The sequence below is a fragment of the Rutidosis leptorrhynchoides genome, chromosome 2 (assembly GCF_046630445.1).
Source record: "Rutidosis leptorrhynchoides isolate AG116_Rl617_1_P2 chromosome 2, CSIRO_AGI_Rlap_v1, whole genome shotgun sequence".
Classification (NCBI taxonomy): domain Eukaryota; kingdom Viridiplantae; phylum Streptophyta; class Magnoliopsida; order Asterales; family Asteraceae; genus Rutidosis; species Rutidosis leptorrhynchoides.
Genome location: NC_092334.1, coordinates 582,673,412 through 582,700,409, shown reverse-complemented (window position 1 = coordinate 582,700,409; position 26,998 = coordinate 582,673,412).

Here is a 26,998-nt window from a genome sequence, read left to right as displayed (position 1 = left end):
AGCAACCAATAGACCACAAACATCTTGACTGGGCATTCTATGATAATATAATTAAAGAATACAAAGGAAAGATAAGTGATGTGCAGGAAAAGGTAAATGTCTCTTTTAAAATAACTTTCTTTATTAAGTTTTTTAAAATGTGAATAAATTTTATATGATAATATTATGTAAATTACATTTTAGGTCGTATGTCAGGTTGAACCAAAAGCTATTGACAATTTGTATAAAAGATCAAGAAGCAACTCAACAATAGATGAACAATAACTCTCACCTAGGAAGCGGCATAACAAAGGTGCTCCTTTTAAGGAATTTTATTATCCGGAAGAAAACACTCTTGGTTCTGGTTGTGAATCTGTTTTCATACAACAACAAGACTTTGAATTATTGAAACCTCGAAGTTCTTTAAATGACACAATTGTTGACTTCTATCTCTTTTATGTCTATCTTGATCTTGAACTCAAAAACTATTACTAATTAGCATTGGACATTTATATTAAAATTACTTGCAGGTATTTGAAGAATAAACTAAAAGCTGAAGATGTGCAAAAATTCCACGTATTTAACAGTCATTTCTTCATGAAACTTATTGGACAAAACTGCAAAAATCTTAAAAATTTTGAAGTACATGAAGGTTATAAACGTGTGAAAAATTGGACGAAAAAACTGAAGCTTTTTTGAGAAGGACTTCATCATTATTCCTGTAGTGTTCAAGTAAGTATATCAAAATAAGTACTATATATTATCTTAATTTTAAAAAATGTTACTAATTTGAAAAATATTTTGTTGCTACAATAATCATTGGAGTATTGTTGTCGTTTGTCATCTAACACAACTTAAATATGGTCAATTTGTTAATGATTCGTTGAAAGTTCCGTGTATTTTGCATATGGATCCTCTGAAAGGATCTCAACTGGAAGTTGGAGGAATTGTTAAAAGGTATTGATTATATTAGTTTTTAAAAACTTAATGATAAAGTAATTCTATTATTTTTTCTAACTTTTGAATATGAAAAATAAAGTTTTCTACTTGAAGAATGGATGCAAAGAAATAGTTTAGTTTCTGAAGATGATATGTCTAAGAAGTTAAAAGTATTGAAAGTGTTTACACCAGAGGTATGAATTTTATTTAATTATTTATTAATATATGAATACAAATTGAAATTTGCATCCATTGATAAATGCTTTATTTTTTGACAGTTACCTCAGTAAGCTAATTTGCATGATTGTGCTTTGTTCATTCTTCATTATGTGGAACTTTTTTTGAATCAATCCCCTTTAGAAATCAACGAATCAACATTTGCTCATCAAGCTGACAGTGCAGGATTTGTAAGTATTTTTTATTAATGATTATTCATACTGAAATTGATTGAATTGTAATTATTTTATTTATAATAAATTCAATTTTTTTCCAGCTAAGTAGGAGCTGGTTTAAAGATCAAGATGCAGTTGAAAAGAGATTGTTTATTCAAAACTTAATATGTGAATTTCAGAAGACTTATGTAAAATAAAATGGAGAAGAATATTGTTGAAACATGTAAAATAAATGCACATTATGTCAGTGAGTACGTTGTTTCCTTACTCGGATGTTATAGACTAGTGGTGATATTTATATGTTATAGACTAGGGTTCCTTACTCGGTTTAGGGTTCCTGCTACTGCACTTAAATGGTTACATATTGAGTAGTTTGTCTTACTCAGGTCAAACTTGTATTTCTAATGATATTTATATGTTGCAGGGGTGATGATTTAATGAGATGATATTTATATGTTGCAGGGGTGATTCAAGGGTGGTTTGTTATGATTATTAGAAGTTTAGGGTTTTAGGTTTGAAACAGATGTGGTATTTTAGGGTTTAGAGTGATGGTTGACCAGGTTGGACTTAAAAAGTCAAAGGGTTTTTTGGTTGTTTGAATGGTGTACTAAGTTTGTTTTATGATATGTAATGATATGCATATTGCAGTTTAGTCAAAGGATCATTTAAATCTACAAATGTTGACCAGGTTGGAATTTTGGTCAATTTTACAGGATTTATGGTGCTTGTAAAGAATTATTAAGATTTTAAGTGTATAAGTGGTATTGGAAGCTTGTAGCCCATTTTATTATGCTTACTATGGTTTCATCTCAACCAAAGTATGGTTTTGGTGCATTTCTTGGTTTTTTGTTTATGATATTATCTCAACGGTATGCAAATGGGGATTTTATGCTTTTTTGTAATGCAGGGACTTACAGTGTAAATATGCTACAGGTTCAAATGTTTTTTGCATTTTCAGTCCTTTGTTAGTTAATATAGTTTGGAGACTAACATAGTTACTCCTTGTATAGTTGCATACCGTTGAAAACCACAAAAATCGTTCGTGTTAAAAAAATCATTCTTAACCCTAATTGTAAACCCAAACACCTTAAATCTAAACCTTAAAACCCTAAACATAAAACAATATCTTCTATATATAAAACAACATGTTCTACATATAAAATCTACATATAAATGTATATTTTACATTTAAATGTAGATTTACATGCTGCTTTATATTAAATGTAGAACTCATATAAAATTTCTAGAATCAGACGTCAGTGTTAGTTCATCACTGGGTGGGGTCATCTTAGTTTGGGGTATGATGATTGGTGGTTTAGGGTTCCTGCTACTGCACTTAAATCGTTACATATTTAGTAGTTTGTCTTACTCAGGTCAAACTTGTATTTCTAATGATATTTATATGTTGCAGGGGTGATGATTTTATGAGATGATACTTATATTTTGCAGGGGTGATTCAACGGTGGTTTGTTATGATTATTAGAAGTTTAGGGTTTTAGGCTTGAAACAGATGTGGTATTTTAGGGTTTAGACTGATGGTTGACCAGGTTGGACTTAAAATGTCAAAGGGTTTTTTGTTTGTTTGAATGGTGTACTAAGTTTGTTTTATGATATGTAATGATATGCATATTGCAGTTTGGTCAAAGGATCATTTAAATCTACAAATGTTGACCAGGTTGGACTTTTGGTCAATTTTACAGGATTTATGGAGCTTGTAAAGGATTATTAAGATTTTAAGTGATCCTTGATGATTAAGTGTATATGTGATATTGTAAAGCTTGTAGCCCATTTAATTATGCTTACTCTGGTTTTATCTCAACCAAAGTATGGTTTGCTGAATTTCATGGTATTTTGTTTATGGTATTATCTCAACGGTATGCAAATTGGGATTTTATGCTTTTTTGTAATGCAGGGACTTACAGTGTAAATATGCTACAGGTTCAAAAGTTTTTTGCATTTTCAGTCCTTTATTAGTTAATATAGTTTGGAGACTGACATAGTTAGTCCTTGTATAGTTGCATACCGGTGAACATGAAACGACCCGTCCATATTACTATAAATGCAGTACGTTATTCATTGGTCCCATAGCGAGGTATTTGACCTCTATATGATACGTTTTAGAAAAATATTGCATTCGTTTCATAAAAAGCACACCATTATTATACATAATGCATGTTTTAAATAATTGGGCGATTATTTAAGGAATAATTCCCATAATACATCGGTTTTTAAATACTACACACTTGACATAACAGTCAAATATAATACATGACAAAGGTTTTATTGAATGCAACATTTCATTTAAACAAAAGCATGAGACTCCATGCACAGCTTGCTCAGATAATGCAACAGCGGAAGACTTTCTTAAGGACCTAAGAATAAACATGCTTAAACAGTCAACACAAAGGTTGGTGAGATATATAGGTTTAGCATCGATATAAATATAGACCACAAGATTTCATAGTTATAAATATATGTACACTCGCAAGTGTATAAAAGTATTCTATAAGTTGTTGAGCGCTTTGGTAACCATACTTAACTATTAATGTAGCATATTCTCTTTATTACGAAATCTCCCTACACTGTACCAAGTGTAGTAAAAACGAAGTACTATACAACCGTTTACGATACTAGAGCGACTAGCCCTGTTGGGGTTGTCAAAACCGATAGATCTATCAATAAGATTCCCGTATACATGTTCTTACAATATGTAAATATTAGTTACCAAGCTATTAGGGAAGATATGCAAAGTGGTACAACTCAACGTAGAATATATTTTAAGTACTTGTGTCTTTGGCGTAAAACATAAAATGCATGTATTCTCATCCCAAAATATTTGTAGAGTTTTAAAATGGGACTATATACTCACGGTAGTAAAAGTATATTAATAACAAGTTTTCAACTTATTAAAAATATGGCCGTCGTCCTTGGATTCACGAACCTATAACAATAATAACGATTCAGATAATAATACGACATATGAATAAAATAAAGCAAGTTCATAGAATACTTATATAATAATTTTTAACATTTTATGTTAGTAGTCCATTGTTAGTAGTCCTTTATTAATAGTCTAAAATAATCCGAAAAGTCCAACAGTCCAATAATATGTATATATATATATATATATATATATATATATATATATATATATATATATATATATATATATATATATATATATATAATCTAAGAATTACCCCACGACGTATTGTATACGTATTGTCTTTGCATCAACCCAGAGACGTATTGTATACGTATTGTCTTAGAATTAACTAAGACGTATTGTGTATGTATTGTCTTAGGATTTATCAAAATGTATTGTATACTTATTGTGTTAGGACGTACCAGGAATATTATTATACATATATACAATCACAGAATTAACCAAGATTATAATATTTTGTTATACTATTGATAACATGTCCAAATATATATAGGATATAGGAAATGTTAACAAGGATATGGTTAATATAGTTTTTATAATATAAATTTCGTCCATACAACGTTAATTTTAGCAGATTTTGTTTTACTCGCCAAATATTCATTACAACTCCGTTTAAAGTGAATCAAATTGCTATGGATTTCTTAAGAAGTAAATTTTACAAAAACAATTCAAAAAGTTCATCCCAAGTAGTAATTGTTAGAGCTTTACCCTCTTTTTGTGTCGGTGGACAGATTTGGAAAAATTTCGGCATCCACCCAATATATGATTTTTGATAAAATACTTCCATTTTGTCTAAAATCATGAAAAAAATACTGGAAGTCTTATTTACATATATTAACATATTTCAAAAGTCTTAGCCTCGAACTCAAAGTCTAAGATAGGTTTTTAATTCCCAACCCAAAACAGCCCGCTTTTTACCGAATGGAGATTAAAGGATATATGTTAAGTTTCAAGGTGTTCTTCATATGTACAAGTTATAAGTTCTTATATTAACTTAATATAATATCATAATACATATAAATAAGTATTATTAGAGTTAATTTAGAAAGATTAGATTAGTTTTTCAAACAAGCTTGGTGTTCACCAAAACAAGTTCTAGTTTTTACAAGTTTTATAAGTATAATAATATAGCAACTATACAAGGAATTGAACAAGGATTTTGAGAATTATTTTACCTTGATTATGAAGAGCAAAGTTGCTGAGATTAAAGTATAATATGAGAGCATTCAAGTGTGTATTTTTAGTTTAAGAAAATGTGGAGTAAAAATGAGTTAAAATGGTCCTTATTTATAAGCTTATAATTTTGGCTTTTAGTGAAAATATCTAAGATAAGTTAAATTGTATTAAGTCATGCATGACATATTAAATTGATTAGGCCATGGATGACATATTACACAAATAATTGCAGATTTCTATTGGTATATACCAATAGTAAATACTTCTAAAAGCTGTGTATAATATGGGTAAAAATACCGTATGAATGCGAGTAGAATTCTTTGAGGAAATTGAACGGAAATACGAGTATAGCTATCCTTTATATGTATTGGTATATTATAAAGTGTATTCAATGCTTGTAAGGATGTATTTACACTCGTAATACATTATATGTAAATACATTTTAACATAAGTTAATTACGTCGTTTAAATAGTAATATATATATATATATATATATATATATATATATATATATATATATATATATATATATATATATATATATTGTTTGAAAACTCTTTAAATTAGTAGTATGAAAATATATATATAATACTTTGTTAATATACTTAATGAGATATTTAATTATCATATTTTCAAGTTAAATATATATAAATCCATATATATACACAATAATTAAATAATTAAACAATTAAATCAAGTTATGACGTTCGTGAATCGTCGGAATAAAAGGGTGACCAAAAGCTTGTGTAAAACTCTTTTCGGAGGTTCAAGATTTATTAAAATTCATTGCTTATCAAGTCAGAATTATATAAAGATTAAGTTTAAATTTGGTTTGAAATTTTCGGGTCGTCACAGTACCTACCCATTAATGAAATTTCGTCCCGAAATTTGATCGAGGTCGTCATGGCTAACAATAAGAATGTTATTATGACGAATATAAGTTGATTCATATGGTTTTATCATGATTGAGAAATATGGATAAAATAATTCGATTACTCGAAACGTATGAGTGAAGCTATCGTAAAAGAGTGAAATGAGAAAATAAGGATTCGTCTTATCTTTTGACGCCTTCTTCGGATTAAAGAAAATCTTTGTAATCTATATAAGATTTGATTCTTCGGCGATTAAGAAAATTATGATCCTCTTCGATTTAATGCAATAATCTGTCTCGATTTCTCTGTCGGATATTTTACTATAAATCAACCTCCTACGTTTCCTTATTTCCACATTTCCCATCTTTTATACTTTCTTCCTTTCTTCGTACTTCTAAAACATTCGTCAATATGCTCCATCCAGTTTTAATTCTTGATATATTCTTAACTATCACATCTGTCATTCTTCTTTTTCATCTTCCACCGGAGAAATCCGTTAATTTCTACTATGCTCTTGGGTTTTTAGTGTTCTTAGTTTTCCCGTATCTTTATATTGCTATACGCATCGATATACACGGTTTGTAATTTCTGCGTTGTCTTCGTGCTTATATTTTTCTTTATATTTTTGAGTTTCATGCTTCTGTCTTCTTTTCCCGACTTTAAGTCAAGCGAATAATGGTCTAGAATTCATAGATATGAAATTCAGAATGAACATAGCTAATGCTCTAAGAGAGAAATTGTAATAGCACAATCTGACCTGTGAAATTACCAGAATCTAAAGGAAAAGATAGAACTATCAATAGAAAATGTCTTGATATGTTTAGAGATTAGATTGAATGTAAGAGTCATGTAACATGACACATGATGACGTTATGATCTGTGAATCATTACGTTCCATTTAGAAACTCAGCATGACTTACTTTAATATAATCACGTTGATCAAGTGTCATTATATTATATTAACTCATGCTTCAGTTCCTAACACTACTTCAAAACATTCATATTTTAAACTCGAAGGTTCCGGAATTTAGAAACTAAAATAGTTTCTTTTATGATGTAACATAGATAGCGCGAAAAGATGAATTATTTCAGATAAGAATAGTTATGAAAATATCTTCAGAAATATGGAGGATATTTGTAATGAAAAATATGATGATATATGATGATATCTTAGAATATCTAAGATCAGAGGATGATGAAGAATATTGTCCGCAAGAGTTGAGAGTAAGGAGCAAGGTATTCGCTAAAGACTTCAGCAGACACTGAATCATTTGGATTCTTTGAAGGCAGATTTAGTCTTTGTGATTTGTCCACAGCCTCCTTCATGGTTTGCTCAATCCGTTTTCCAATTCCAAACCTTCTCTTTTTCTGAGCTTTGCTAACACACTATTCTTTATCATTAAACTTTTGACTGTTACGGTTGTCTACAATTTCTGCTGCTTCATTCAGCTTTTTCAAAATTCAGGGTATTGATTCGTAGATTGGGTGCTTTTCAGAAATTCAGAATTGAAGATCAAAATTTCCAGGAGTTACACATTATATGTATACATATAATTGAAGTGAAAACGCTGCGAGATTTGAGATTGATGATTGATGATTCCCGATAATTGGTATGACAATTATTGTTACAGGATGTAGGTGAGTACATGATGGGGTTTCATGAATAATATAGATATTTTTCAGAGAGACTAAAGCCGAAGTTGCTGGTACATCTGGTGATAATATAGTGGAATATAAAAGGTGCTCTGGTAACGATGGCGAAAGGGCAACGTATATATTGAGGTTATAATATGGCTAATCCGATTGAAAAGTTGAAGTTGACTTGCTGGAGCCGTGACAAAATTGGCTACTTTGAAAAGGAATTGCAAGGTTATTTTCGGCAACAACAATGCTAATGGCTCACGGATTTGTGTTAAACTTCTACTTAGGTTTCGGGAGTTTTACAGATGCATGGTTGTGGATAACATTTGGTTGGATCATCATCTCGATTGTTTCTTAATTGAGGTGTTTTCAAGAATCATGAAGGGTTTGAATGTAGATTGCAATGAATTTTTGGAATAACACAAAAATTGTTTTATGAGTTTAATGAATAGAAGTGATGTTTTAGCACAGTTTTGAAGTCAAAGTATAGCTTTGAAAGATGTAGAGATTTAAGAGTGCTGTCTCCCATTGAGTCTTGACTTGGATTCTGATTTGTCAAAATTAGAATATGAAATTGAATTTGGATGAGAACGGTTGTTTTGATTTCTATGAAAGAATGTATATCGTTGTGAAAGTAGTGAGTATAGTTAATGATTGTTGAATCAGATTCCAAGAATGTAATATATTAATTGTGAATTTATATATCTCTCGGGTATTACCTACCCGTTAAAAGTTTCATAAGTAATATTTTGGTACAGGAGAATTTTTATTACAGTCTTTATGAAAATATATGTATATTTTCTTCAGATGTAATACAGATTTGATGAGTTAATATTAAATTAAGCTCATTCGATTTTCGGCTGGAATTAGAAATGAATAATCTCTAAAACAATAGAGATTACATAATCTTCGCGGAGTATTTCACTAATGTAATCAATATTTTATTATTTATTCTTATTGACATTCCATGGTGACGGATGTTGATGCTTGTGAATTCTTGCGAAATTCGTAAGATATGAATGATGTTTTCTAGAAAGCTTCAAGTATATCTAAGTGTAAAATCAAACATGTAATTGAATAATACACTTAGTTTATTATGAAACGGAATTCATGGAGTTGAAACAGAGGTCGTAGTTAACGATGGTTACGTTGTTAAGGAAGGATGTACATCATAGCATATTAGTAATATGAATTTAACCGAGTAGTATCTACCCTTATTTAATTCATACATAATAGCTTAGTACTGAAAGATATATTTTGATCTCAAAATTAATATATATATATAAAATATACATATAATTTCTTCAGGGGAAATGAGTTAATACTTCATAACTCATTGATACAATATACGCATTGTTGATTTGTGATGATGTTGATGATTATGGAATTAGCGGAGCTCGTAGTGCTACAGGTTTTGCCGGTGTTGGTGATACTGATGGTGATCCACGTGGTACTACCGGTGGTGCTTGTATAACAAGTCTAACTTGTAAACCACGCACCATTCTTGTCAGGGTTTCTACTCTTACTTCTATCATTTCGGTCCACTCATCTGATTTATGGTAAGGTTGGAAGAGATAATAAGACTTTAGAGATTACATAATCGCAGCAGAATTTTTCTCCAATGAAGTTATGAATCAATACTTAATCGTTGATTTTTATTAGTACTCCTTGGTATATATGGTGCGTATGACGTTGATGCTCGAGGTACAGATTGTGACGTTGAGGTGTGGGATGCGGATGTTGTTGTTGATGGTGGTAATGGTACTGTTGATGTTGCTGATGGCGGTACTGTTGATGCTGGTGATGCTGCTGGTGCTTGTAACCTTTGTACCATATTCTCCAAAGCCACTACCCGAGTGCGAAGCTCGTTGACTTCTTCTATTACACTGGGATGATTTTCGGTTCGGACGAGCGGATGAATAAGATCTAGAATGTGAGATAGTATATAATTGTGCCGAGATACTCTGGAAATGAGAGAGAAAATGGTGTTTCGGACAGGTTCGCCGGTAAGTGCTTCAGGTTCTTCACCAAGAGGGAAATGTGGTGGATGGAAGGGATCACCTTCTTCTTGTCTCTAATGATTAAGTAGACTGCGAACCCATCCCCAATTCATCCAGAGCAGATGATGGCTAATTGGTTGATCCATTCCAGTCACACTGGTTTCAGAGCTCGAGTGAAACTCCATATCGGAATCCGAGGGACTTGAACTAGTGGTGAGTTCTATTTCGTACGCTTGAATAAAGGATTTTTTGATATGAAATGATTTCCGGCTATCGGATGGTATTCTAATTACATAGAATATTTATATATATAGAACAAAAGATTTCGTAGATTACGGAGAAATTTACGGAATATGTCAGACAAAGTTTACAGTAACAGATACGCTAAGATATGATTTAGCAGATATACTAAGATATGAATTTTGTCTATACACTATCTATGCAATAATTGCAGTAAGACACGTCAAGACTTAAGATGATAAACAGGTAATTTCCGACAAGAAATGATAAGCAAAACTTTTTACATGCAGTTAAGGTCGAAGTCCAGACTCACTAATGCATCTTAATAACTATCTGTTAGAAACACTAATGCAAGACATGGTTCGCTAAGACCACCGCTCTGATACCAACTGAAAAGACCCGTCCATATTACTATAAACGCAGTACGTTATTCATTGGTCCCATAGCGAGGTATTTGACCTCTATATGATACATTTTATAAAAATATTGCATTCGTTTCATAAAAAGCACACCATTATTATACATAATGCATGTTTTAAACAATTGGGCGATTATTTAAGGAATAATTCCCATAATACATCGGTTTTCAAATACTATACACTTGACATAACAGTCAAATATAATACATGATAAAGGTTTTATTGAATGCAACATTTCATTTAAACACAAGCATGAGACTCCATGCACAGCTTGCTCAGATAATGCAACAGCGGAAGACTTTCTTAAGGACCTGAGAATAAACATACTTACACAGTCAACATAAAGGTTGGTGAAATATATAGGTTTAGCATCGATAAAAATATAGACCACAAGATTTCATAGTTATAAATATATGTACACTCGTAAGTGTATAAAAGTATTCTATAAGTTGTTGAGCGCTTTGGTAACCATTCCTTAACTATTAATGTAGCATATTCCCTTTATTATGAAATCTCCCTACACTATACCAAGTGTAGTAAAAATGAAGTACTATGCAACCGTTTACGATACTAGAGCGACTAGCCCGGTTGGGGTTGTCAAACCCGATAGATCTATCAATAGGATTCGCGTATACATGTTCTTACAACATGTAAATATTAGTTACCAAGCTATTAGGGAAGATATGCAAAGTGGTACAACTCAACGTAGAATATATTTTAAGTACTTGTGTCTATGGCGTAAAACATAAAATGCATGTATTCTCATCCCAAAATATTTGTAGAGTTTAAAAATAGGACTATATACTCACGGTAGTAAAAGTATATTAATAATAAGTTTTCAACTTATTAAAAATATGGCCGTCGTCCTTGGATTCATGAACCTATAACAATAATAACGATTCAGATAGTAATACGACATATGAATAAAATAAAGCAAGTTCATATAATACTTATATAATAATTTTTAACATTTTATGTTAGTAGTCCATTGTTAGTAGTCCAAAATAGTCCGAAAAGTTTAAAAGTTATATATATATATATATATATATATATATATATATATAAAATCTTAGAATTACCCCACGACGTATTGTATACGTATTGTCTTTGCATCAACCCAGAGACGTATTTTATACGTATTGTCTTAGAATTAACTAAGACATATTGTGTACGTATTGTCTTAGGATTTATCAAAACGTATTGTATACTTATTGTGTTAGAACGTACCAAAAATATTATTATACATATATACAATCACAGAATTAACCAAGATTATAATATTTTGTTATACTACTGATAACATGTTCAAATATATATAGGATATAGGAAAAGTTAACAAGGATATGGTTAATATAGTTTTTATAATATAAATTTCGTCCATACAATGTTAATTTTAGCAGATTTTGTTTTGCTCGCCAAATATTCATTATAACTCCGTTTAAAGTGAATCAAATTGCTATGGATTCCTTAAGAAGTAAATTTTACAAAACCAATTCGAAAAGTTCATCCCAAGTAGTAATTTTTAGAGCTTTACCCTCTTTTTGTGTCGGTGGACAGATTCGAAAAAATCCCGGCATCCACCCAATATATGATTTTTGATAAAATACTTCCACTTTGTCTAAAATCATGAAAAAAAATACTGGAAGTCTTATTTACATATATTAACATATTTCAAAGTCTTAGCCTCAAACTCAAAGTCTAAGATAGGTTTTTAATTCCCAACCCAAAACAGCCCGCTTTTTACCGAATGGAGATTAAAGGATATATATTAAGTTTCAAGGTGTTATTCATATGTACAAGTTATAAGTTCTTATATTAACTTAATGTAACATCATAATACATATAAATAAGTGTTATTAGAGTTAAGTTAGAAAGATTAGATTAGTTTTTCAAACAAGCTTAGTGTTCACCAAAACAAGTTCTAGTTTTTACAAGTTTTATAAGTATAATAAGATAGCAACTATACAAGGAATTGAACAAGGTTTTTGAGAAGTATTTTACCTTGATTATGAAGAGCAAAGTTGCCGAGATTAAAGTATGATATGAGAGCATTCAAGTGTGTGTTTTTAGTTTAAGAAAATGTGAAGTAAAAATGGTCCTTATTTATAAGCTTATAATTTTGGCTTTTAGTGAAAATATATAAGATAAGTTAAATTGTATTAAGTCATGCATGACATATTAAATTGATTAGGTTATGGATGACATATTACACAAATAATTGCAGATTTCTATTGGTATATACCAATAGTAAATACTTCTAGAAGCTGTGTATAATAGAGTAAAAATACCGTATGAATGCGAGTAGAATTCTTTGAGGAAATTGAACGGAAATATGAGTATAGCTATCCTTTATATGTATTGGTATATTATAAAGTATATTCAATGCTTGTAAGGATGTATTTACACTCGTAATACATTATATGTAAATACATTTTAACATAAGTTAATTACGTCGTTTAAATAGTAATATATATGTTGTTTGAAAACTCTTTAAATTAGTAGTATGAAAATATATATATAATACTTTGTTAATATACTTAATGAGATATTTAATTATCATATTTTCAAGTTAAATATATATAAATCCATATATATACATAATAATTAAACAATTAAACAATTAAATCAAGTTATGACGTTCGTGAATCGTCGGAATAAAAGGGTGACCAAAAGCTTGTGTAAAACTCTTTTTGGAGGTTCAAGATTTATTAAAATTCATTTCTTATCAAGTCAGAATTATATAAAGATTAAGTTTAAATTTGGTCGGAAATTTCCGGGTCGTCACAGAACACCAAAAAAATCGTTCGTGTTAAAAAAAAATCATTCTTAACCCTAACTGTAAACCCAAACACCTTAAGTCTAAACCTTAAAACCCTAAATATTTTCAATAAACTTTTTTTTATTGAAAATTGATGTAAAACAGCATCTTCTACATGTAAAACAGCATCTTCTACATGTAAACATCAACTTCTACATATAAAACAGCATCTTCTACATGTAAAACAACATCTTCTACATATAAAATCTACATATAAATGTAGATTTTACATCTAAAATTGTAGAAGATATTTTTTGTTTGTCCTTCTAATTATTTGTTCTAATTTCAATTTATTGTTCGAATTAGTAATTTGTTCGAATATAATAAATTGTTCTAATATAATAAATATTTTTTATGTAAATGTAGAACACTTCAATGGAGAAAACCATAATTAGATGGATTTTTAATTTGTTCTAATTTAATTTGACCAGCGTTCACCAAACTTATGATGGATTTTTTAGTAGATTTTTTGACCATTGATCTGTTTACAATTTATGTTATTGCCAAACTTATAATGACAAAATTTGTAGAACCGTTCAAATATCACCAAAACTACAGACAAATTTATAAAAATGCAAAAAACTGTTTGTTTAAAAAACTCATTCTTATCCCTAACTCAAAAATCTAAACACTAAACCAAAAAATCTAAGAACTAAAAAATCTAAGACCTAAAAAATCTTAAATATAAACCTTAAACCATAACCATTTTTTTCTAATAACAAGATAACATAAAAAAATACATTTTCAATTTTTTTTTTCTTATGCATGTTTTTTCAGCCTTGCCTCGATATTACACAATGTATCGTTTGGGAATTCTTCTTGAAAGGCAAGTGTAATATCATCAAATCTTTGAAGAATGTCAGGTGTCTTCAAACGTAGGATGTTGTGTTTTGAATTTAGAATTTTGGCTAGATATTTTCATCTAAAATTATTAAGTTGTTGCTTTTACAAATCTCCTTCTTTCTTGAATCCACAAGACCATCTCCACATTGCAGTTCCCATAAACGTCTCCATATGCCGCATCATAAAAATTCCACAATCAATTGAATTGTTTTTTGTTCTCCATGGCATCCTCATTCTCTCGAAATTTTGGAATAAAATTTGTTTGGAGTTTGGATGTTTATTTGCAGCACAATAAAGCATTAAACCCTCCATCTGTGATAATTCAAAAAGAAAACAAATATATAAAGTATATTTTTCATATAATAAAAAATAAACCAAATATTTAAAATCATTTAATACAAGTTAGTAGTATATATCGGTCAAACGTAGTCAATTTTGTTCGGTCAAAGTTGTTTATAATAAGTCAAAATCAGTAAAACACAATCAAAATTGGACAGACATTCAATTTTTGGTCAACTTGGTAAATAACTAAGTACTCATCTAAATTTTCCGAGTTTTAAACATAGTTTTTAAAAGTACTAACTATATAAAAAATTTTAGACAATGATTTCCTTACCAAATATTCAGTTACATATCTGTAAACGTCTTCCCATCCTTCTTCATGAAAAACATTATCAATAACATAACATTTTGATGTCCGCAAATTGAAGCATGTCAAGTAATAATGACTGTTTAGCAAAATAGGGAAAAGTACCTGAAAAATATAAATCAATGACTATTATTCGAAACATAAAAAGTTAAATTATATTTAAGTAGTTAAAAAAGTATAAAACTTACAACATCAATTTCTGCAATTGAAATCGAAAACTTTGTAATCCATTCATCCATTTCTTTCTTAAAGTATGGCAGATAATCAACAAAGTTCGTTGGATCATTAAATAAGTTGAAGATTTCATCGGTCTGTATCAATCATTTTATAATTTTTTTTTTAATAATTTTAATCAAATTATTATAATTCTATTAACTATATAACTATTCTTTATAATGTAAAACTTACTACAAATCGTGTGTGACACATTAGTCTTTTTGGAGAAGTTTTTTTGGCCATTTCCTTGAAATTCAAAATCGATACCCATGCCTGAATTACGCCGACGTGAACATTTGAGTTTGACATCATACTTTTCATTAGAACAGCACTTACTTCCACTTCATTTTTGCTCATGAAAACAAATTCACTGAAAATAAAAATTAATTAAATTATAAATTAATAATTAATTTTTATAGATTTTTTTTACAGTAATGAATACTTACTGTGGGATTATTCCCCGAAAACATTGCCGATGCCAATTTAATTTCAAACTCTGTTAGTTTGCTGTTAATATCCACGATTGTACTAGTATCATCAGGAATATGGATAAGTTTTGTTGTCTTTGGTTGACTTTTTTTTTCTGCAAACAAATCGTCTAATCTCTTTTCATGACATTCTGTTCCAGCTTCAACTTTCTTTTTCAAACCTTCACTAACAATGGGTATAGGAAACAATTGTGCATCTTCAATAAATTTAGTAACATATTCTTTGTCACTTTTATATCTCAATGACAAAGTTTGCTCTCCCATTCTTCTCTTTCCTTTGATAATTCAAAACCACTGAAAGAGGGTGATACTCTTATCTCTTTATCTTTTATAACCCCATCAAAAATGTCAGCTGTAATTTTTGTTGATATTCCAACTTTTTCAATTTTTGGCAATGGTAACAAAATAATTTCTTCTGCAAACTTTGTTGTTCATGATATTTTTCACAAACTTCATCTGCGAATTTTCCTATTTCTTCATATATACTATCTGTTGGAGAAGGTAATTCTTCCTCAATATCATTCGGCGACTCAATTGCTCTATCCTCATTATTTCTCTCCACGTCTTTTCTTGCTAGCATCATATCTAACTTTCTTTTTTTTTTTATCAAGAACATCTGTTATCGTTGAAGACCTAATTTCTTCAATTACTGCATACACATTTTCATTATCCCCATGTTTCATGAGTGTCTTCTCAATCTCGTTTATTAGATCATCATGCTTTTGAACAGTCATATCATATAATTTTTGGATATGAAGACAATCGAACTGGATTAAAAGTAATATAAAACGAATTTATATTTTTTTCAAAAAATTAATAAAATCAAAACTTTTTTTATTAATTAAATAAAAATAGAAAGTATGTACCTCAGATGTATCTTCATATAACTCATGATTTGTATTTCTTTGTTCTTCATTTCTTTCTTGTTCTTCTTCTTGTTCCACTTCAACCATTTCTTCTTCTCCATCTTCGTTATCATCATCTTCTACAGTTGCATTTTTTTTTTAGATTTATTTTTCATAATAGGTAATAGTTACAATTTAATTATATTATCATAATTAATTTTAGATTATAACATACCTTGTTGGTCTTCTTGTATGTAAGAGCTAGAAGCAGGTGGGCTATATAATACAATTTGTTTTTTTATTTTTTATGAAGTTTAATATTGTTTCATTACCAAACCCACCATTTTTGTATTCGTCATCTTCTCTTTCAATCAACATTTGAGTTGTCCATTTTAACATTTCTGGTTTTGTACACTTCGAATCTTCATACAACTTTGATGTCTTACTAACATACCATAGCTGTCATAATTTAAAAAGTAAAAAATTAGAATCTTTCTAGTAGGAACATTGATACAATTTGTTAGAAGTGAAAATATAAAACAATAAATAGTTACATACCACCAAAAATGTAAGAGGACCGGTATACCAACTGTTAGATGCATCCATTTACCAATTGTCCTTACTTCTTCTAAGGCAGTCAATCACATACTCACTCCAATCCATATTGGCAACATCATCCAATTTTGATATTGACGAAATAAATCTTTGATTTACAGTTGAATTAGAATTGCCTTCAGCCATAATAGTCGTAATCATTATCAACATCTCAAGTTTAAACCTATCACCTCCTTTTTTGAGATTCAAAATTGATTCTTGTAATTTGCCAATATATATTCATTGAATACCCTTTTGATAACAATCTGCGTAATCATTCCTAAAGTTATTCAATAAATCATTTGTTGACTTTCCTAATCGTTGTACTGCATTTACAACTTTACCTCCAATTGGAAAACCAAGAATTTCATTAGCATCCTCTTTGGTAACCTTTAATTCAACATGATCTAAATCAAGATTCAAACTTTTTGCATCAAACTTGTCAACTAACCACAATGACAATTTCCCTGGAAGTGATTTAATCTTAAAATCTAATAAGCTCTCAAATCCCATACTTATTAAATCCATTTTTTGATCATTACTTAAATTTCTAAATGTATTATACAATACAGTAGGACTTTGCCTATGTACTATATTTTCCACTTGTTTTTGTTTTTTTTCCTTAATAATTTTTCCTTTAAACTTCTTAGATAATCTTTCATTAAATGTCACTCTAAAACGTAGTTCCACATTTTTTTTTATTATCTCTGCATTCTTTTGTATCCATTCGATCAGTGTCTGCAAATATAACAAACATTTTATATTAGATCCATTAGAGATAAAACTACTTTCCTAAACATATTTTTACAATTTTTTAGATTCTTTTTATTAGATGCAAGTTAATGCATCTTTAAATATGAGTCTTAATTGTACTTTATCACAATAGATGCAAGATTTAAAAATTTCAGATAACAGGACTTTCATAAACATATCACAATTTTTTCATATGGATTAGATACAAGTTAACAGGAATATATTTTCAGATGCAAGTTAATGCATCTTTAAATATGAGTATTAAGTGTACTAACATAACTACATGTGTAACATAATAGATGCAAGATAAAAAAATTTAAGATAATAGTACTTCCCTAAACAAATTTAAGATAACATAGTTTATTTTAAGATGCATTAGATGCAAGTTATTGCATATTTTTGCTGGCTGAATTTTATAGGCTATTTATCAGATGCAAGTTAATGCATCTATACTTTCATAACTAAATACATATCATAGCAGATGTTAGATGCATGATGTTGGAAATTCATGTTGTTCTACATGTAACTTTTTGTTAAGTGTTTTCTACATGATGTTTTACACATAATGTTTTACACATAATATATTTTCAGATGCAAGTTAAAGCATCTTTAAATATGAGTATTAAGTGTACTAACATAACTACATGTGTAACATAATAGATGCAAGATAAACAAATTTAAGATAACAGTACTTCCCTAAACAAATTTAAGATAACATAGTTTTTTTTAAGATGCATTAGATGCAAGTTATTGCATATTTTTGCAGGCTGAATTTTATAGACTATTTATCAGATGCAAGTTAATGCATCTATACTTTCATAACTAAATACATATCATAGCAGATGTAAGATGCATGATGTTGGAAATTCATGCTGTTCTACATGTTACTTTTTGTTCAAGTGTTTTCTACATGATGTTTTACACATAATGTTCTACAATAATACTAAAGTATATCACATACTACGAATAATTAAAGCAAATAACACTGATAATTATTTGTCAAGCATAACAATAATAATAATAAACATAATTAAACTAAACATTGAATTTAAAAAACCTTGAGAACTCAGATCGCAATGAAACGAAGCATCTATTGGATTTGAATCTCTGTCTGAGCTATTCCTACTGTCGTCATTGTTCAGTTCAACTGTATCTGATATTTGATATCTTTTGTTAGCATTATTAACAGATGACTGAACATTATCAGATTTTCATCTTTTCATATTGAATTTTGAGTAATTATAGGATTTTTCAATTTAGGTTAAAAATCGATTTGAATTTTGGGGAAGAACAATTTCAGATTTTAGGGTTTAAGAAAGTTATGAATGTCAATTAGATCCTTATGTATAAAATGTGTAAAACGTCTAAAATACCCCTCGAAAATTTTTGTTCGGTCGCGTTACTTTTTTGTTCGAATTTGAGTTTTCAGGTTCTCACAATACAAGTGTTCTCATGGATCCCTCCCCTATATATATATATATATATATATATATATATATATATATATATATATATATATATATATATATATATATATATTATATATTATATATATATATTATATTATACATTATAGTAATTATAATAAAAATATTATAGTAATATCAATCAACAATTAAGTCTTTATTTTTGGACTATATATTAACCTTAGAAAAGGTAAAGATTTAACATATATATATATATATATATATATATATATATATATATATATATATATATATATATATATATATATATATATATATACATTATCACTATTATATTATTATTATCCGTCCGAACATAATAAGGATAAATAAAAGGAAAATTGTTACCTTATATGTAGAATTTGAGTTCATCTCCGACCTATGCAAAACTTATATATATGGTGGTTGTCATCATAATTCATAATCATACGTTAAAAACGAGTCGTCTAAATAAAACCTAAACCTTTTGGGTTTTTATCTAAAATCGATCACAATATGCACGTCTCGTTCAAAAATCGGTCAGCAAGCAATAAGAAGATCGTTGAGGTAAAAAAGTCTCGTAAATATGAAACGGTGAGAGTAAAGGTTCGTTACATGAATGATATCATTATTCAAGATCAGGTTTTAAGTAACCTCGGTAGCCGTAACAAGTCCATTCTCGATCTTAAGATTCAAGGGAAGTCGATCAACGTAAAGACCCGATCATATGATAAAAAACTTATATTTGAAGTTGATTGTTCCGATGATGATATCGACGATCTAAAAGTATATTCATCTGATGATCAAACTATGTTACAGCTGTTAATCCTGCTGTCTCCTATTGGAACTAACACATATCATTCTGATGATTCTAATTTTGAAACTGATACTGATAACAATGAATATAAGGGCCGGTTCAGATCTCGGTTCAAATCTCGGTTCAGCTCTAGGTCCAGCTCTCGGTCCAGCTCTCGGTCCAGACCTCGGTTCAGATCTCGGTCCAGACTTTCGTTAAGATCTCCGTCCAGCTCTAGGTCAAGATCTCGGTCCAGCTCTCAGTCCAGCTCTCGGTCCAGATCTTATACTGATAATGAATATAAGGGCCGGTCCAGATCTCGGTTCAGATTTCGGTCCAGCTCTCGGTCCAGATCTTATTCTGATAATGAAGATAAGGGCAATGAAGATAAGGGCCGGCGCCGGTTCAAGGTCCGAGATGGTCGGATTTAAATATTCAAAATTGATGAGAATTATTGAGTTTTTGTAAGATTTGGTATAATTAATTGATAATTAGATTGCTTGATGTTTTCTTCTTTGTTACAGTATATTTTAATAAATATAAATAGCAGATGTTACTAGAAGTTTTACGAATCTCAGTTTCCGTGAATTAAAATTATATCTAGATTTACATAAACATCAGAATAATGTTAGTTATGCTGTAAGCAAATTCGAGTATTGGTTGAGAAGTTGTTTGTTGAGCAATTCGAGAATGTTTTATAAATTGATAATCATTATAGCTATCATCTATGGTTAAGATTGATAATTTTCGTTACCGTTAGTGCCCCATTAAAAAACCTTGAATAAAGCTATCTCCTCTAGCCTAAAGAAAACATCAACAATGATAAACGTACACACGAATATTAAAGTAGTATATAATCATATCGATAAACATCTTAATACTAATTAAGAGTGCGATAATGATCACCAAATGTTATGATCAATTTAAGTCTTTAGCTGAAATTGATCTTAATTTCTAATTGTGGCCTCCGGTTAACAAAAGAGTATCCGAGATTAGAAATTAGGGTTTATATGAATTGAATTGATTGAACAGAATTGGGGGAGAAATTGTTATTACAACAGAATAACTACCAAACACTGAATTCTAAATGATTCAAAATTCTGATTGAAAATAATATATTTGATAATTATTTTGCATAAACAATGTTAATAATCTATCTATCTATCTATAGTATCTATTAAATTCCTAACTTGATGATGTCATAAAAAAATAATTTCCAAGGTTAAAAATAATTCAATAATAAAAAGAAAATTTCTAAGACATCCATGATGATGTCATTAAAGTAACTTATTTTATTTAATAAAAATTAAAACATGTGAAACAGATGTATAATATGAGAAACGTTATGTACAACCTTATTGTAAAACACCCTCATAACTAAATGTATTATAATATTTAAATCATCAAGTACAACCTTATGATAAAACACTCCTCTTATCATATGTACAATCTTTAAAACAAATTGTACAATCTTTTACAAAACACTCCATGAACACATATACAAACTTTGAAATATATTGTACAACTTTCATTAAATAATTGCATTTTAATGTTTAAAGAAATTTTAAGAGTCATTTGTTATTAGTAACAATTTTTAATAAAAAGATAAATATTTAATTCTTAAGCAAACTTTAATATTAATTATTATTATTATTATTATTATTATTATTATTATTATTATTATTATTATTATTATTATTATTATTATTATTATTATTATTATTATTATTATTATTATTATTATTTTTATAATTTATAATTTTTATTAAAAATATAAATATTGTGTTCTTAAGTAAATATAGGTTCATTTTACTGGATTCATTATGTTACATATGTATGCTAAGGTAGTTCATTTATTCTGTACAAGTTAAGAACATCAATATATGTTTGTAGTTTATCTTTAAATTTTTCGAATGCATATGTTCCACACAAATAGAGACGTGGAGACGAAATTGAATGCAGAGCAATACAGAAGCAATAGAGACGAATAAAGACGAATTGAGAGTTTTTTGTTTTTTGTTTTTTGTTTTTTTAAAAGAAATAGTGATGCTTCTGCAGGGTTGTAAAAAACGGTCTAGACGGATTTTTAAATGATCCGTTCCGTTTGTACCCGAAACGTTTGAACAAGGAAAATCGACCAAAAAACGGTTAAACGACGGTCAAACACGGGTTAAAATGGATTTTTGCTTATTTCCCAATTTTTCACGTTTTGTTTTTTTTTCAAAATTAAAACTTGTGGTATGGTATTACTTAGGGTTTCTTAAATTGAAACTTTCTTTTATCACGACCTTAGTCCTCGACTCCTCACAAAACTTAGGGTTTTTTTCTCTACATTGATTTAGCACGATGACTTGGGGTTTATCTTCTACACTGATTTAGCAGCTACAAAACAAGAGATATTAACAACTAATTCTTCTCATTTCACTATTTCTCACTTACAAATGTATGATTTCTTCTCAGTTTTACTTTATCTCTCACTTACAAGTTTTTTAATTGGAATTCGCGGTTCCACGGGTCATTAATCTAAATGACTATAACATTTACATTCACTTAATACCTAAAACATATTATTAAACTATTTCGTTTAAACAAACCCGTGATTTCACGGGTCATTTCACTAGTATAAATTTACATTATTAATCTTTTGCATGAACAAAATATAATTTGTTTAATGGTGTTCTTGATTTACTCCGTAATGTAAACAAAATATTACATTTAAGTGTTTAATAGTTAAGAAAGAAGTATTTCCACTCTGGATGATTTAACAATGAATGTTAAACTATCATCATATTTCATTAAGGGTTTGCGTGTTGGACCCTTATTTGTATACCTTTTAATTGAATTGTTCATCAGTGAATATTAAACTATTTAGTATTGAATGAGTTTGTTTCTAACCTCTGATTGACATATGATGTTATATGGTTTAACATTCGGAGTTGAAAAATACTTTTAACCATTAAGCATCTTAAGTTTTGTAATATCCCCCTCAAATTAATCATATCTACAACATTTAACAAATAATTATATTGAAGTTTTCATTCATGTACCAGATTAATAAGGTTGTTTCACTCAATTCATATCGTTCATTCAATATGATTATCATAGAACTTATTTTCATTCAGACACAACTTTATTCAGAAACTTTGAATCATTCATATTATGAATCATTTAGCGCTAAATCATTCTTTTTAATCAAACATAACCTAAGTGGTTATAAACAAAAGTAAGCGCTGCATTATTTAGTTAAGAAATAATCAAACAATAACAACAACATAAACTAATCCCACATGTGTGGGATATGGATGTGTGGGATATGGTAGGTGAGATGTAGACAATCTTTCCTCTATCCTAAAATAAAGTGAAGTCAATTTTTCACCCAAAGTGAAACAATCTAAGATTTCACTACCGGTAAGTTCATATGATCGCAGTTAAATATATTTTTACTGTCCATTTTGTAAACTGTAGATTCTAATATTACATTGATTGTGTGTCACACGTTCATGAAATTTACATAATCATTTACTATTGTGTTAAAACTTAATACGATCTTGGAACGTTGGTCGTGAAGTTGTTGTCAGACTTTTTTCACTAGATATTTCTTTTGTGGTGCAGGGTTTTATATTATAAGTGTTTCATTACCCTGTGCTGGATGAAGATGCTTCAAATTATCATACAGTTATACAAACCCCTATGGATATGACTACCCTTTTGCAGTGTGTTGATGCTAGAAAGTACATAATATGCAAGGCGTACTTTGAAGATTTTGATGTAGTGACCCGAACTTTTCCATGTTTATATATATTAATTGAGATTGATATTTACATGATTAAATGTTTTCAACATGTTAAGCAATCAAACTTGTTAAGACTTGATTAATTGAAATATGTTTCATATAGACAATTGACTACCCAAGTTGATCGGTGATTCACGAACGTTAAAACTTGTAAAAACTATATGATGACATATATATGGATATATATATAGTTAACATGATACTATGATAAGTAAACATATCATTAAGTATATTAACAATGAACTACATATGTAAAAACAAGACTACTAACTTAATGATTTTTAAACGAGACATATATGTAACGATTATCGTTGTAAAGACATTTAATGTATATATATCATATTAAGAGATATTCATACATGATAATATCATGATAATATAATAATTTAAAATCTCATTTGATATTATAAACATTGGGTTAACAACATTTAACAAGATCGTTAACCTAAAGGTTTCAAAACAACACTTACATGTAACGACTAACGATGACTTAACGACTCAGTTAAAATGTATATACATGTAGTGTTTTAATATGTATTTATACACTTTTGAAAGACTTCAATACACTTATCAAAATACTTCTACTTAACAAAAATGCTTACAATTACATCCTCGTTCAGTTTCATCAATAATTCTACTCGTATGCACCCGTATTCGTACTCGTACAATACACAGCTTTTAGATGTATGTACTATTGATATATACACTCCAATGATCAGCTCTTAGCAGCCCATGTGAGTCACCTAACACATGTGGGAACCATCATTTGGCAACTAGCATGAAATATCTCATAAAATTACAAAAATATGAGTAATCATTCATGACTTATTTACATGAAAACAAAATTACATATCCTTTATATCTAATCCATACACCAACGACCAAAAACACCTAAAAACACTTTCATTATTCAATTTTATTCATCTAATTGATCTCTCTCAAGTTCTATCTTCAAGTTCTAAGTGTTCTTCATATATTCTACAAGTTCTAGTTACATAAAATCAAGAATACTTTCAAGTTTGCTAGCTCACTTCCAATCTTGTAAGGTGATCATCCAACCTCAAGAAATCTTTATTTCTTACAGTAGGTTATCATTCTAATACAAGGTAATAATCATATTCAAACTTTGGTTCAATTTCTATAACTATAACAATCTTATTTCAAGTGATGATCTTACTTGAACTTGTTTTCGTGTCATGATTCTGCTTCAAGAACTTCGAGCCATCCAAGGATCCGTTAAAGCTAGATCCATTTTTCTCTTTTCCAGTAGGTTTATCCAAGGAACTTAAGGTAGTAATGATGTTCATAACATCATTCGATTCATACATATAAAGCTATCTTATTCGAAGGTTTAAACTTGTAATCACTAGAACATAGTTTAGTTAATTCTAAACTTGTTCGCAAACAAAAGTTAATCCTTCTAACTTGACTTTTAAAATCAACTAAACACATGTTCTATATCTATATGATATGCTAACTTAATGATTTAAAACCTGGAAACACGAAAAACACCGTAAAACCGGATTTACGCCGTCGTAGTAACACCGCGAGCTGTTTTGGGTTAGTTAATTAAAAACTATGATAAACTTTGATTTAAAAGTTGTTATTCTGAGAAAATGATTTTTATAATGAATATGAAACTATATCCAAAAATTATGGTTAAACTCAAAGTGGAAGTATGTTTTCTAAAATGGTCATCTAGACGTCGTTCTTTCGACTGAAATGACTACCTTTATAAAAACGACTTGTAACTTATTTTTCCGACTATAAACCTATACTTTTTCTATTTATATTCATAAAATAGAGTTCAATATGAAACCATAACAATTTGATTCACTCAAAACGGATTTAAAATGAAGAAGTTATGGGTAAAACAAGATTGGATAATTTTTCTCATTTTAGCTACGTGAAAATTGGTAACAAATCTATTCCAACCATAACTTAATCAACTTGTATTGTATATTATGTAATCTTGAGATACCATAGACACGTATACAATGTTTCGACCTATCATGTCGACACATCTATATATATTTCGGAACAACCATAGACACTCTATATGTGAATGTTGGAGTTAGCTATACAGGGTTGAGGTTGATTCCAAAATATATATAGTTTGAGTTGTGATCAATACTGAGATACGTATACACTGGGTCGTGGATTGATTCAAGATAATATTTATCGATTTATTTCTGTACATCTAACTGTGGACAACTAGTTGTAGGTTACTAACGAGGACAGCTGACTTAATAAACTTAAAACATCAAAATATATTAAAAGTGTTGTAAATATATTTTGAACATACTTTGATATATATGTATATATTGTTATAGGTTCGTGAATCAACCAGTGGCCAAGTCTTACTTCCCGACGAAGTAAAAATCTGTGAAAGTGAGTTATAGTCCCACTTTTAAAATCTAATATTTTTGGGATGAGAATACATGCAGGTTTTATAAATGATTTACAAAATAGACACAAGTACGTGAAACTACATTCTATGGTTGAATTATCGAAATCGAATATGCCCCTTTTTATTAAGTCTGGTAATCTAAGAATTAGGGAACAGACACCCTAATTGACGCGAATCCTAAAGATAGATCTATTGGGCCTAACAAATCCCATCCAAAGTACCGGATGCTTTAGTACTTCGAAATTTATATCATATCCGAAGGGTGTCCCGGAATGATGGGGATATTCTTATATATGCATCTTGTTAATGTCGGTTACCAGGTGTTCACCATATGAATGATTTTTATCTCTATGTATGGGATGTGTATTGAAATATGAAATCTTGTGGTCTATTATTATGATTTGATATATATAGGTTAAACCTATAACTCACCAACATTTTTGTTGACGTTTTAAGCATGTTTATTCTCAGGTGATTATTAAGAGCTTCCGCTGTCGCATACTTAAATAAGGACTAGATTTGGAGTCCATGCTTGTATGATATTGTGTAAAAACTGCATTCAAGAAACTTATTTTGTTGTAACATATTTGTATTGTAAACCATTATGTAATGGTCGTGTGTAAACAGAATATTTTAGATTATCATTATTTGATAATCTACGTAAAGCTTTTTAAACCTTTATTGATGAAATAAAGGTTATGGTTTATTTTAAAATGAATGCAGTCTTTGAAAAACGTCTCAT